The sequence below is a fragment of the Rousettus aegyptiacus genome, unplaced genomic scaffold (assembly GCF_014176215.1).
Source record: "Rousettus aegyptiacus isolate mRouAeg1 unplaced genomic scaffold, mRouAeg1.p scaffold_m13_p_2, whole genome shotgun sequence".
Lineage (NCBI taxonomy): Eukaryota > Metazoa > Chordata > Mammalia > Chiroptera > Pteropodidae > Rousettus > Rousettus aegyptiacus.
The window spans coordinates 74,994,753-75,007,399 of NW_023416295.1; the positions used below are offsets into that span (position 1 = coordinate 74,994,753).

Genomic DNA, 12,647 nt, shown 5'->3' on the forward strand with positions numbered 1-12,647 from the left:
TGCAGAGAGACAGAGAGACAGAGAGACGGTTAAGCAACTAATCCAGGAGGACGGGGTATGGTTCCTTACATTTTTACTGAATAAAAGAGTAAATCATTGACGAGCAATGTACAAATTTTAAAAAATATCCTTTGAACTTTCTTTCTTAAGCATGTTTAAGATGCCATTTGGAATTTATAATTAAAGTATTGGAAGCAAACTATTTGAAGGGAGCAACTCAAAATGAGTGCATTAAAATATCAAAACAGTCAAAAGGTGATCTTTAATTAGTTCATTTGACTGTAAACAGCAAAACGGTGAAGCCTGTTATCTAAAGCAAGAGATAAAAGATAATTTGAAGTCAAAGATAACAAATTTCAGCAGTCACAGATTTCTCTCTGGAAATCACAACTGTTTTTTGTATATACCAAACAACTAGAACTCATCAAATGACTTATTGAAAGCCCACAAGGTCTTGGAAGGGCATGCAAGAGCCTAAATGACATGGCTGTCTTTTTCAGGGCCTTACATTTAAAAAATGATTCAACATGAGAATTCAAAAGAATACTTGACCTGATGAGGGTGAAAGGACAACTTTTAGAGTGTGCTTTTATACACTCTAACATTTCTATCAGGAGCACAGCCCCTGGCCACTCTATACAATAAGGAAAAAAACAAGGAACTCAAAAAGTCTATTTGTATTGAAAGGCTACTATTTATTTTAGTATTTATAATTAAGGGTGCATCAGTTGACAATGGACATTCAGTCAGTAAACAAGCATTTTGAAGGATTTACTATGTGCTGGGCTCAATGCTAGTTACAGGTTTACCAGCATAGAAAGCTGTTCCTGGGGTCTGTGCAGTGAAAGGAAACTCTTTCCTCTGTAGAAATCAACAAGCTCCAGTTGCATGTTGGCTCTAGTCAGCATCAGCTAGAGGGCCAGCTGGGCTAACAAGTCTTCTGATCAGCTCTTATCCAATCAACAAGTTGCCTCCTTGCTTGCCTTCCCATCACCAAGGCAACAGAGGTAGGCCTGAAGCTGTCTGCCAAGTGCCTTTACTCCCAGCCCTCTGCCCCTTTGATGACATTTCCCAACCCTGACTGTCTTGTTTCCTCCACAACACTTCTACCTACTGCCGACCCTAGTGTTGACACTCATACTGATCAAGACTGCCCTTGAAGTTTCATTCTTACTGTTTCATATATCTGCTGCGTCACTAGGGAGTGGGCACAGACATCTTACCCACAGAATGAAGCCCTGCAAATAGTTGCTACCAACTGGGCTGGCTGAGATAAAAAGAAAAATGGGGTTAGTATTTACTGAAACTGGTCTGGCTGAAATGGAAATCCCCAAAGAGAAAGATGCAAAACACTCTACTGTTTCTAGTCGGGATGGAGAGATTTGTGGAGCCAAAGTGGGAGTAGGGTGTGAATATGGTGCAAAATCAGTTATATGACAAGAGAAAATTAGCTGGGGGCTGCTACATCTTTTGAGATGAAAGATAAAAATCTTCAAACATGCCGAATGGTAGAGAAAATAATCTAATAATCTAATAGATTAAACAAATGTTAATATTATGCCCTTCTCCTTCAACTCCTTTGTTTTAAGAATAAGATGTTACAGATCTAACTGAAGCCCCCTTCTGTTCTCATTTTGCCCCACCCCATGCGCAGATAACTTTCAAAAAGAATGAGAGCTACTGAGTTCTCATATTGGGATCATTTTTTACAGTTTTTCATTGGTTGTTGCTTCAGATTAAATATAATAAAGCTTTGTTAACTACCAGTTTGTTAAGAATGTGTCTAAAATAAAACAAACCAGACCTGGTTCATATGATATTTCTTAGAGAAGGTCACTCATTTTACAGCCTAAAAGAAATGGAGACTTAGCATGTCTTCTTCTAAATATCCCCCTTTAGGGCCCTGCAAAAGAGTGTGCTCTTCTGGGCCCCATTTCTGAAATTCACCTCTTTCAAGATACATTTTTCACATGTGGCCCTGTATCATTTCTGTAGCTAGATAGCACATTCTCCTAAGAACATTTCCCTGTGTGTGCCATATACACCAACAAGGATTGGTCTGAGCACTTTATGTATATCTATTCATTTAATCTTCACAACAAACCATTGAGTTATTATTTTCATTTTACTGATGAGAAAACTCATCTGCAAAATGTACTGGCCTTTGTGTACTTCTGTGAAGAAATAATTTGGCTGTCCTGAGCTCTTGTAGGCAGAGTAAACTGTACCCCTCGTCCAGCTTTATCTTATTACATTATGTAATTATTGGGTCTTTAATAGCCTAAGGCTTCAATCCATCTAGTCATTGTGCCAGTGCCTTGTCTTTTGTAGCTACCCCCTTGACTTTCTTCAAATACAGTTTTATTTCTTCATAGAGAACTCACAGAAGATGAATGTCTCATTGGATTGCCCATTTCACTCACAGGAATATGGTAGCCATCGTTCTTCCTGAGCATAAGGGCTGGGACTCCAGGGAGGGTAAATCAAAGACTCTCAGCAGCAGCACCAGGACACAAGCCATAAACAGATGCAGGGGGAGTGGTAAAGATGACCACCCTTTAGCCACAGTGCCACTCTGCCCTCTTCCTTTCATTCTACCTTCTGACCATCTTTCCTTTTCCTGCTGGCATGGCCAAATCTGATCATTATTCAATATTCAGCTTAATCCTACATCTCCAGTGAAGACCTCCTGGACAACAGCAGCTCACACTGGTTCCTCGTCACATTGACCCTTAGTGTTCTGTAATTGGTTACTATTCTCCCTTGTATAATTTCTCTCTCTCTCTCTCTCTCTCTCTCTCTCTCTCTCTCTCTCTCTCTCTCTCTCTCTCTCTTGCCAATGAACTTCCAAAGGGCAAGAAAAATATCTTAAATATATCTAATGGCAACCATTACAAAACTCTCTGGGGTGCAGGCTATTTCCAGCTACACAGACATCCTCCAGCCATGGTAGGGGCAATATTCCCTCCTTCCACTCCAAGCAAAAAATAATATGGACATCTAAGTGATTCCAAATGCCTTCTTTCCCTGGTTTATAGGCGTCTCAGCAAGATCTGCTATTAGATTGTATCTTATAAGAGAAATTAAACACAAGATGTAGGTTGAGGGGGCGAGGTTGCAGTTAAGAACATGGATTCTGGAACCAGTTTGCCTGGAATTAAATCTTAGCTCTACCATTTACTAGCTGGGTGACCTTCAGCAAGCTACTTAACCTCTCTATGCCTCTGTTTCTTAATCTGGAAAGCCAGGGTGATAATAATGGCTCCTATCACATAATATTGTTAATATTATGTGTTGATATTCATAAAGCACTTAGAACAGTGCTTCATACAAAGTGGTACTGCACAAGTGTTTGCTACCATTTTTCGGGTTCCTACTCTCTCTTTTAACATTTCCTTTTCTATTAAAATACAGCATTCATTCTGACTGCTTATCTCATAGCTTTGCAAATATGGTTTGGGTCCAATAGACCTCCTTAATGTATGTGAATCATTTTTGCAAAAGCAAGAAGCAGAAATACCTTTTGGCCTGGCTTAATGGAAGGAGTCTGGTAGACCTGAGTTCAATTACCAGTGCTACTCCCTAGCATTTATGAATCTAAATGTTTTTATCTGAAAAATGAGGCTAATGAATCTTTACTATTATTGTAAAGATCAGAAATAACACTGGATATAAAAATCAGTGGGCAAAGAGTAGGCACTCAATTCAATTCATGATAGCAACTTTCATCACCATTGTCATCGTCATGAATTACGTTTTTCTCATGTTGCATAGAGTCCTTAGCACACTGCTAAAACTTGTGTGTTTTTTTTAAAGTAATTATTACCCATATTCTTGAGGGTTCTAAGATTTTCTATGAAAGAGTTCGTAGCTTCTGTTATACAAACCAATATGTGCTCTGTATACATGTTATCATGTAATTCTAATGCTTCCTACCAATTAACAATGATATGCTAAAGAAACCTAAAAGCGATTTTTAAACCACTTTATTGAAGCATGGTCAGCATATAAAAAGCTGTACATATTTAATGTATACAACTCAACAAGTTTAGGGATAAGTATACACCCATGAAACTGTCTCCACACTCTATGCCATAAACTTATCCATTACCTGCCAAAGTGTCCTCCTACTCCCTCTAAAAATAATTTTTGCATCATGTTTATATTTTAAACAATTACCTAGGTTTCATTATTCTATGTACATTGAATATGCATTTAAAACTTTTTTCAAAAAAGAAAGGATTGGTTTTAGTAGTACCCTAAAAATGTTTATCATATTAGAGGCAATGGCAGGCATCACTATTTTAAAAAGCAAAATCAAGTACCAAAGAATACAGTGAGACCTTGTTCAAGATGTACATTGCCCACAGAAAATATTGTAACTAAAAAGCAATTATTCAAAATATTCTTAAAGTTACAAGGGATTTGTTCCTTTGAAATAATTTTCAGAGTTAAAAAAAAATTTAGAAAAAAATAGAAGACTCAATAGAATCATAGCATGTTAGAGCTCTAGACAATCATTCTAAAGATAATTTTAAGACAATTTCCCATGGATTAGGAACTGAGGCCCAGAGAAGTGATAGAAGTAGCTCAGGATCAGTCCTCCATTACCTCTCCCACAACTGCTCACCTCTCTGCATCAGAGTTCTAACATTTGCACTAACCTCATAAGCTACTACATTTCTTCTCTGTAAATGGAGATAAATGTAAAAACTGATATACATGCACCCAAAGGGATAGAATTTACATCTCTGTGTATATGTGAGATTAGTAAGAGGAAAAAAAAAAAAGTAGCATGGCTAAGAAATAATCTTTTGACATAATGTTGTTTTTATCAGCAACTTTGACTATTTCATTCATTTAAAAAAATTATTATCTAAAAACTATCTAGGCAAAAATCATATTTCTTGGTGAAGCCTAAAAGGCTTTGATAACTCAAACGTACAAAGTCACCAGAGCACGTGTTGAGTATTCGTATCAGGTCAGGTGGATTACAGGAAGAACCCCTGGAGCAGAGTTGTATTAGTCAATCTGATATATATACATGCATACATATGTTTATGGAAATCCCCTTTATTCACAGCAACTCAGATAGAGCAAAACCTTCACAGATGCTGGGGTGAAGACTCTGATCTCAGGCAGACCTACATTGGCCCTCTTGATGCTACTGAGCGCTCAGCCTCATAGTGGAAACTAGCCAGTTCCCCGTGTGGGCAGCCCAAATAGCTTTGAATAGGTGCTTCCCCAGTCTTTTTTCAATTCCATTTCTTGGACTTTGTAAAGGGCTATCCAGTACCAGGATTAGAGACACAAGGCAAATACAAAATCAAAAATTACCCCATTGTCCAGATGCGACTTTCTTCACTGGATATTCCATCCTGTGTATGAAAGCCATCCTTCTCCTTGTACTATGTAAAAATTATTTGGAGAGGAGAATTGTCAAGGCTGAAGTTCTTTCATAGAATGGAGAGAGTGACTCACTGAAATTCTTGTTATATTCCTGCTCACATAGCATCCTTGGTCTTCTGGAAATAGAGAAGAGAAATGGAGATCATCCCCGCTAGGCACCTTAGCTTCCTCAGTGTATTTTCCTCATTATTACTTCCTAAGCACAAATGTAGGTTATTTTCAAATCTTAATTCCCTACTTTTTCCTTCTATTAATTACCTTTATTGTTATTTTACTGCTCATTAGCACCTCTATTAGAGAAATGGAAAATGAAATGAAATTCACCTATAATTAGGCAATACCGAGACAATATTTGTTCCATCAATACTGGAGAAAAAAAGAACCATGGAACAAAATGACTTTAGAGATCATCACTTTGTAGTGGTTAAGATGCCTTAACATGTGATTCTGGCTGCAGAAGAGAGAACACGACTTTGTGTAAGAACTAAATTTCACTTTGTTTAAGAACTAAAGACATGTTATTGCTTCATATAATAAGTCCAAGGATAAGCAATTTAAAAGTTGGTATAATGGCCCAGCAGTGCGACCAAGAAATTTCCTGTTTCTATTCTAGGCTCACCATCCTGAGAGTGACTTTTCATCTTCATGGTTGTTTACATGTGGAGGCAAGGTATTCATCACAATTCCAAGCATCTCTTTCCCCTACAAATACATTCAAAACAGGACTCAGGAGGCAGGGAACAGACTTGCTTCCCTTTATCTAGGAAAATAACCCTTCCCCAAAACCCTCCAACAGACTGCACCTCAGGTCAGAGCTAGTTAGCTGCAAGAGAGGCTGAGCGAAGTCATATTTCATTTTCCAGTTTCTATTCTACACTGAAAAATAGGCAGGGAGAGCGGGGTTCTACAATGACTATAGGATTAGCCAGTCAAAAGTATTTGGCACAGATGAAAACTATCCTATTTGTCAAATAAGAAAATCGAGGCCAAGAGAATTTAAGAAAGTTAATTTTAAACATTTGTTGGGCATCCAGTGTATGTTGGATCCACAAGCTAGTTGGTGAATCCAAAGCTAAAAGCTGGGTTACAAATGCAGCATGATGCATTTGTATTAGATCACAACAATCTGTTCAGTAGCAGAAGAGAGGAAGGTTCATACTGAAGAGCAAACAAATTCTGCATTGGATAGATTAAATTACTCAAAAAAAAAAAAAGTGGGGTGTTATTTGATTCTTCTTTACTAATAGAGGAACAAACACCTTTATACTAAGATACTAGCCTTGGTAAAAAGATGCATCAGAGAGGAAATTCTGAAACCACTGGCTAATAGTAATATGTTGAGATCTACGATCCCTGCATATTAAGAACCATTGTCAAAGCTGATGCACGCTTCAGATTTGGGGGAATTAGATGTAAATTTCTTCTATATTAAGTATCCGCAAGGCATTAAGACTCTACCATTTAAATAGTTTATTTATAAATAAAAATATAAAAATGCTTTACTGCTTTGAAAACATCACTTCCCGATTTCATGAATGAAGGAGCTAAAGCTAATCAAGTTTCAGTGACTTGTGTCAAGTCTCAAGGAGACTCAATGACACAGTGCAGATCAGTGATCAATGAAATTTTGTTATGATATCAGGCAGCAGAGCTTAAGCCATATATTTAGGTAGAGTATATATTTAATTTTCTGAAGTATGTCAGCTCGATCTAATTTCCCAGACAACTCAGGCAAAAGCAGTGACATCACTAATTTGAATCACCTTTGGAATTCATCTCAAAGTTAAGACTATTTCCTGAATGACCTATATAATGGTAGCTATAGTCCTATTCACTACAGTCCAACACATAACTTTACATGGAAACTTCTAACGACAACTGTAAGTTGTTTAATAATTTGTTGCTTACATATGGAAATGAGAGTTTCAAAATTATACTCTGGTATGAATATTAACAACCCCAAATTACCAACACAAGTTTTGTCCTAAATAAATGGTCACAATAAGCCTGTGCCAAGGGCACTGACACAGGTCCCATGGGCTATGAGTATCCTTAGATATACTCTAAGGAAGGAGTAGTGATGGTGTCACCAGGCTGTGGGCCTGTGAGCTGAAGAGGACCAAATCCAGGCTAGATCAGACAAGGGCAGGAGCAAATGAGTGGGTCTCTACCTCTACTCAGACCCCAGGAAGTTCCCAAAATATCTCATATGCCTACAAGCAACTACAGTAGCAAAGGCATTGAGGAATGGCCCTCTACTTTATGGGAAGTTTGCTCCCATCATTGGCAGGGTGTGGAGGGAAGGGGGATTTCACTCTCTTCACCTTATTCCCCAACTAAGACATTGTCCTGGTCTAACTGAGCCCAGTCCTTTGGAGAAAGACAGAGACCTCTTTGTTATATGCAGGGGAAATCCACATTAGCTTTAGCATAGAGGCCCATTTTTACTAATTACATCACTGTGAAATTCTGTGCATATGAAGTAGCCCTAGAAAAATATGAATTTGTAACCATGTTCTGCCTTATTGTATACAAATATTTTTTGTTCTCTGATTCAAATTATTTGCTCTAGAGACAAACTGAATACTAGGAACAGAGGGGCTCTAGAGATGATCTATTTAGCCCCTATTTTTTTACAGAATAAAAAAGACACCCGAATGGTGCTGAGATAGCAGCCAAGCCAGAACTATACTCCAGAGCTCTTAACTCCCAGTCCAACCTTCTTTGATTCTGTTATGTAAGAAATAAAGTGCTGCCTTCTCTTCTGTGGCCCTATTCTAGATTACCAACCATGGAAGATATGTTTCTTCCTGGAATCAAGAATATATTCTACTGTGAAGAAATAGTTTTATAAATAGCAACTGTTAATGGTGATAAATAATTGTTATTAATTATTTGTAATTGATACAAATAGCAATTGTATTCTGTGAAGAAATAGTTTTGTAAATAGTAATTCTTAAAGGTGGAATCATACTGTACTTCAGGTATGTCATGGTGGGCTTATTAGGAAATTTAATTATTACTATTTCTATGGGAAAAAAATGTATTTAGGGTTTCAAATTACCCTAGGGTTTCACATGAAATTTTAGAATAAAACAGGCTCATAAATAGCTTAAGACTGTAAACTGTGTAGTATAGTTCTTGGAAATTCTTGCATCATCTTCATGGTCACAGATACCCTATGACTATAAGATAGCAACAGTGGTTAGTAGGGAGTTTCCAGGCATTTCATTGGGGTCTCTCCTACCTACACCCTTCCAAGTGTCAGAATGGCTGCATCTCAAGCAGGGAGGCAACAAGCCCTTCTTGAAGATGGATCTGCAGTCCATCTTCATGTCCATCACTGAGGTAGACACTGCTGGTGTGGTGGACACAGGGATGCACCACCTAGATCCTCTGTCAAGGAAGTTCTCACTGTACAGCTGCAAGGACTACAGTCGAAGGACAGCCTCCTACTGTCAGCTCCTCCATGGCCAACCTCAGCTGAAGAGAGCAACTTTGTCCAAGTTCGTGTCTTCCTGGCATAGTCTTCATCTATGTGAGTGAGGAAGGCAGCGGGATAAAGCCCAGACACATTAGTTCAACATGAGAAATGCAGATAAACTATTGTCTATATTTACAGCCCTCTGGAGTCCCCCAGAAGGTTGGCCAAGGTTGCATTGCAGTTCAGCATCTTCTGCCCAGTTCTGCAACCTCCCTCTTCTTTTGATAGGCATTTGTTTGTTTGTTTGTTTGATAAAAGATTTTATTTTCTAGACTAGCTTTTGATGAACAGAAAAATTGAGAAGTACAGAATGTCCCTATGTACTCGACATCCAGTTTCCCCTATTACTAACATTTTATATTAATAAGATACATTTGTTAGTTAATGAGCCAATATTAATATACTACTATTAATAAAATCTGTAGTTTATATAGATTTCCTTAGTTTTTACCTAATATCTTTTTTTCTGTTCTAATTACCTCCAGGATACCACATTTTATTTAGATGTTATGACTCTTTAGGCTTCTCTCTTTTCAGTTTTAATCCTAATAAATAGTTTACTCCAAATTCTACTTTATAATCTGCTTCCATAAAACCCAATCTGTAATAACTGGCTACCTACCTACCTAACACCCATTCTCCATTTTTGCTTGCATCCCAATATCCTATGCGCAGCGATGGGCCCAGTCTCAGGACATGAATCACAATAGATCTAATCCAATAAGGAAATCCCAATCTAGTTTGCAGGCGAGAGACCCAGAGAAGGGCATGTGATCCAAAACACAAGAGACATCAGCCAGGAGCTTTCTGAGAAGATTTTCCTCCCTATAAAAGAAAAAATGCCATAAGGGTACAAGAAGAAAAGTTTTTTCCACCCCTTTAATTCCCTATCTGCTGTAGGCACTGTCCTGTGATACCTGGAATGGCACCAACCTCAAACAACAAGGCAATGCAGCAGGGTAAAGGCACCTGGATCTTTTGAGATAATGAAGCTGCAGAACCAACACTAGAATGGAGATATGTATTACATTAATAATAAATGCCCTTTAGTTGAAGTCATTGCCAGTTGAGTTTTCTGTTCCTTGCAGCTGAAAGCATTTCTAACATGCTTTCAGACTGGCACAAGAAAGGGGTTTATTTATAAGGATTCACATGAATAACAGGAAGATAGAGTCTCATAAAACTTTAATAACAAGTCCAGGCCTCACAGAGCCTGAATTGAACAGTAGTTCTAAATCTAAGGCACAAATCCTCACTTGCAATTTTAGAAGTCTTCACTCCAGTGCTTGATTCTATGTATCATTTCTCTGCCTTATATCTTGTGCTTCTTCACGAATAGAGTTTCCTTAAGGCATCTTAAGTCTTTTTTAAGTTAATAATCTTTCAGCTGCAGCTCCCACGAGAAATTCTCAATATGCCTCTGTTTAAATCCTTCGGAGAGAGAATATAATTGACTCAGAACATCTTTTTTGTACTAGGCCATACCACAGGTTACTATGGCCAGTCCACAGATTGCCTTTGGCACAAGCATCTTATCTTGGTCCAAGATATAAACATCACAAGGTATAAAATTGAGCCATACAGAGCTGCTCCTTCATCAGGACTGTGCATGGGATGGTGGTTTGGTCAGGCACAGAGGCACATAGGGTCTAGCAGAGTAGCAGGTGGGAGCAAAAAAGTGGAGATACTGATGCCCTGCATTCTCATCTCTCATCTATGTCCTGCCCCCACCAAATTAGTCTGGTTCTAAGACTTTCTGTCTGTTGGTTATTATTGGAAACATTCCTTTTCCATGCAAATAAAAGAGAAGATGTTTCCAAATAAAATTTGGTTACTGCCACTAGGAAAGGAGGGATGGAAGGAAGGAAGGAAGGAAGGAAGGAAGGAAGGAAGGAAGGAAGGAAGGAAGGAAGGAAGAAGAAGAAAGAAAGAAAGAAAGAAAGAAAGAAAGAAAGAAAGAAAGAAAGAAAGAAAGAAAGAGGAGAGGGAAAGGGAGAAGGAGAAGAGGAGAGGAAAAAAGAGGAGAGGGGAAGAGAGGAGAGAAGGAAGAGAAGAGAAAAGAAAGAAAGGGAGGAAGGGGGAGAGAGAGAGAGACCAGAGAGAGAGAGAGAGAGAGAAAAATTGTCCTCGACAGACACAGACAGGTGTCGATGACAGACTTGGCACATGAGCAAGAAAGGGAGACAGAAAGCAAAGCTGTGGAGGAGTGAGGTCCAAGTCAGCTCCCATCTCAACTCAGAACCAATGAGAAACAGAGATGGTTTCATGGAAGACAGAGGTTTTAATGGGTGATATAAACTAGACTAATCCAACAGACTCCAATGGTATTATCCAATGCCATGGAAAGCATTCCATGGACTCAGCAGTACCCTGGGGCATATCATTCTTCCCACAGGAGTGCTGGCTCCTTCCCCTGATATTGGCATTATAATACATTTTCACTGCACATTTCATCAGAAAGGACTAAATAAATCCCATTCATAAAGGGCAAAAGTACCCAATTTACCCCTGGAAATAAGAAAAGTAATGATAAAATCTGGCCCGATGTGTCTAAAAGCACAGAGTCAAACTATGAAAATGGGATCTTACTCCACGACTACCAGAGGTTTCTTACAAGCATTTGCTTTGCGAAAACCTTGGCTTTCATTCCTCTCTTGATTTTTTAAGCTGGTTTTTGAACACTATTCAGTAGGTAGTTGGCCCTTTTGATGTTTGGCACTGACATAAAAAGGATAAGTTATTTAATTTTCTGCAAAGGCGACCAAACCTATTCTGTATGTAAAGAAGCACGCCGTTCAGGCATATGTGTCTGTGCACAAGTGAAAGCTTTTCTTCTTTGAAGGTTCAAAGTTAACATGTCTACTGAATTCCAAGGAACTGTGCATCAGACCCTGAAATGTAAAAACTAAGTTAGGCAACTTGAAGTGCAGGGTTAAAGCAATTATCAGAAAATTAAGGGTAAGTGAAGGATTGCTGATGATGTAAAAACCATTCATTTCTTTTTTATCTCAAATTATCTAAAATCCAAAAGAAATTTGAGTTGGCTATGTCCATAAAAGCAAGACAAATTAGAAATCTGGCTTGATTATGCAGATAGGTTAGAATACAGACTAGTGGGAAAGGTTCATTTAGCCTGAATTGCCCAAATTGGTCACTTGTATGGAATCAAGTTGCTGTGTTGTGACAGAAGTTTTTAAATTGTATATAAACAATGCCTGAAGGGAGGAGAACAACATTCAGCAAATTGTTGAATGCCTATATGAGCTAGGCTATGTGCTAAGTGCCAAGAATACAAAAACAGAAGAAGACAAACATTACCAAAACTATTCCATGAACTAAATCTAAAAAGGATAAACTGAAAGTAAATTAAAATAGATGTCCCTAAAGTTTGAGTTTGAAGGATGGTTAAGCACTTTGAGTTTCATGAATTTTCCAAAGCCTCCAGCCCACTTGAATCCAATCCAATCACCTTAACATGGAACTGAAGACCTTCTACAATTTGGCTTCAAATACCTTTCTGTTCTTATCCTCTACCAAACCTCCCCAGCCACACACCTTACAACTCAACTGTTTTCAAATGTACTGTAACTCTGTGGTTTCAGTCAAGCCATTCTCTCAGCCTCTAATATCCTCCCCTCTTGAATTCCTCATATCCCCCATTCTCCCTGCCATCAATCCCTCTGCCTACCATATCTGACTGTTAAAGCCCACTTTTTAATCTAATTAACCGCTAAAAGCTCCATGAAGAACATCA

At 38.3% G+C, this 12,647-nt stretch overlaps 1 long non-coding RNA gene across 1 annotated transcript; it reads right to left on the reverse strand.

Moving 5' to 3' along the window:
* Positions 1-418: 418 nt before the first annotated feature.
* LOC118613653 lies at positions 419-10,668 on the reverse strand. The gene is made up of 3 exons (XR_004955617.1): positions 9,520-10,668; positions 8,657-8,943; positions 419-5,525 (listed from the first exon to the last, which is right to left on the reverse strand). It is a non-coding gene; the product is annotated as an uncharacterized LOC118613653 (long non-coding RNA).
* Positions 10,669-12,647: the final 1,979 nt, after the last annotated feature.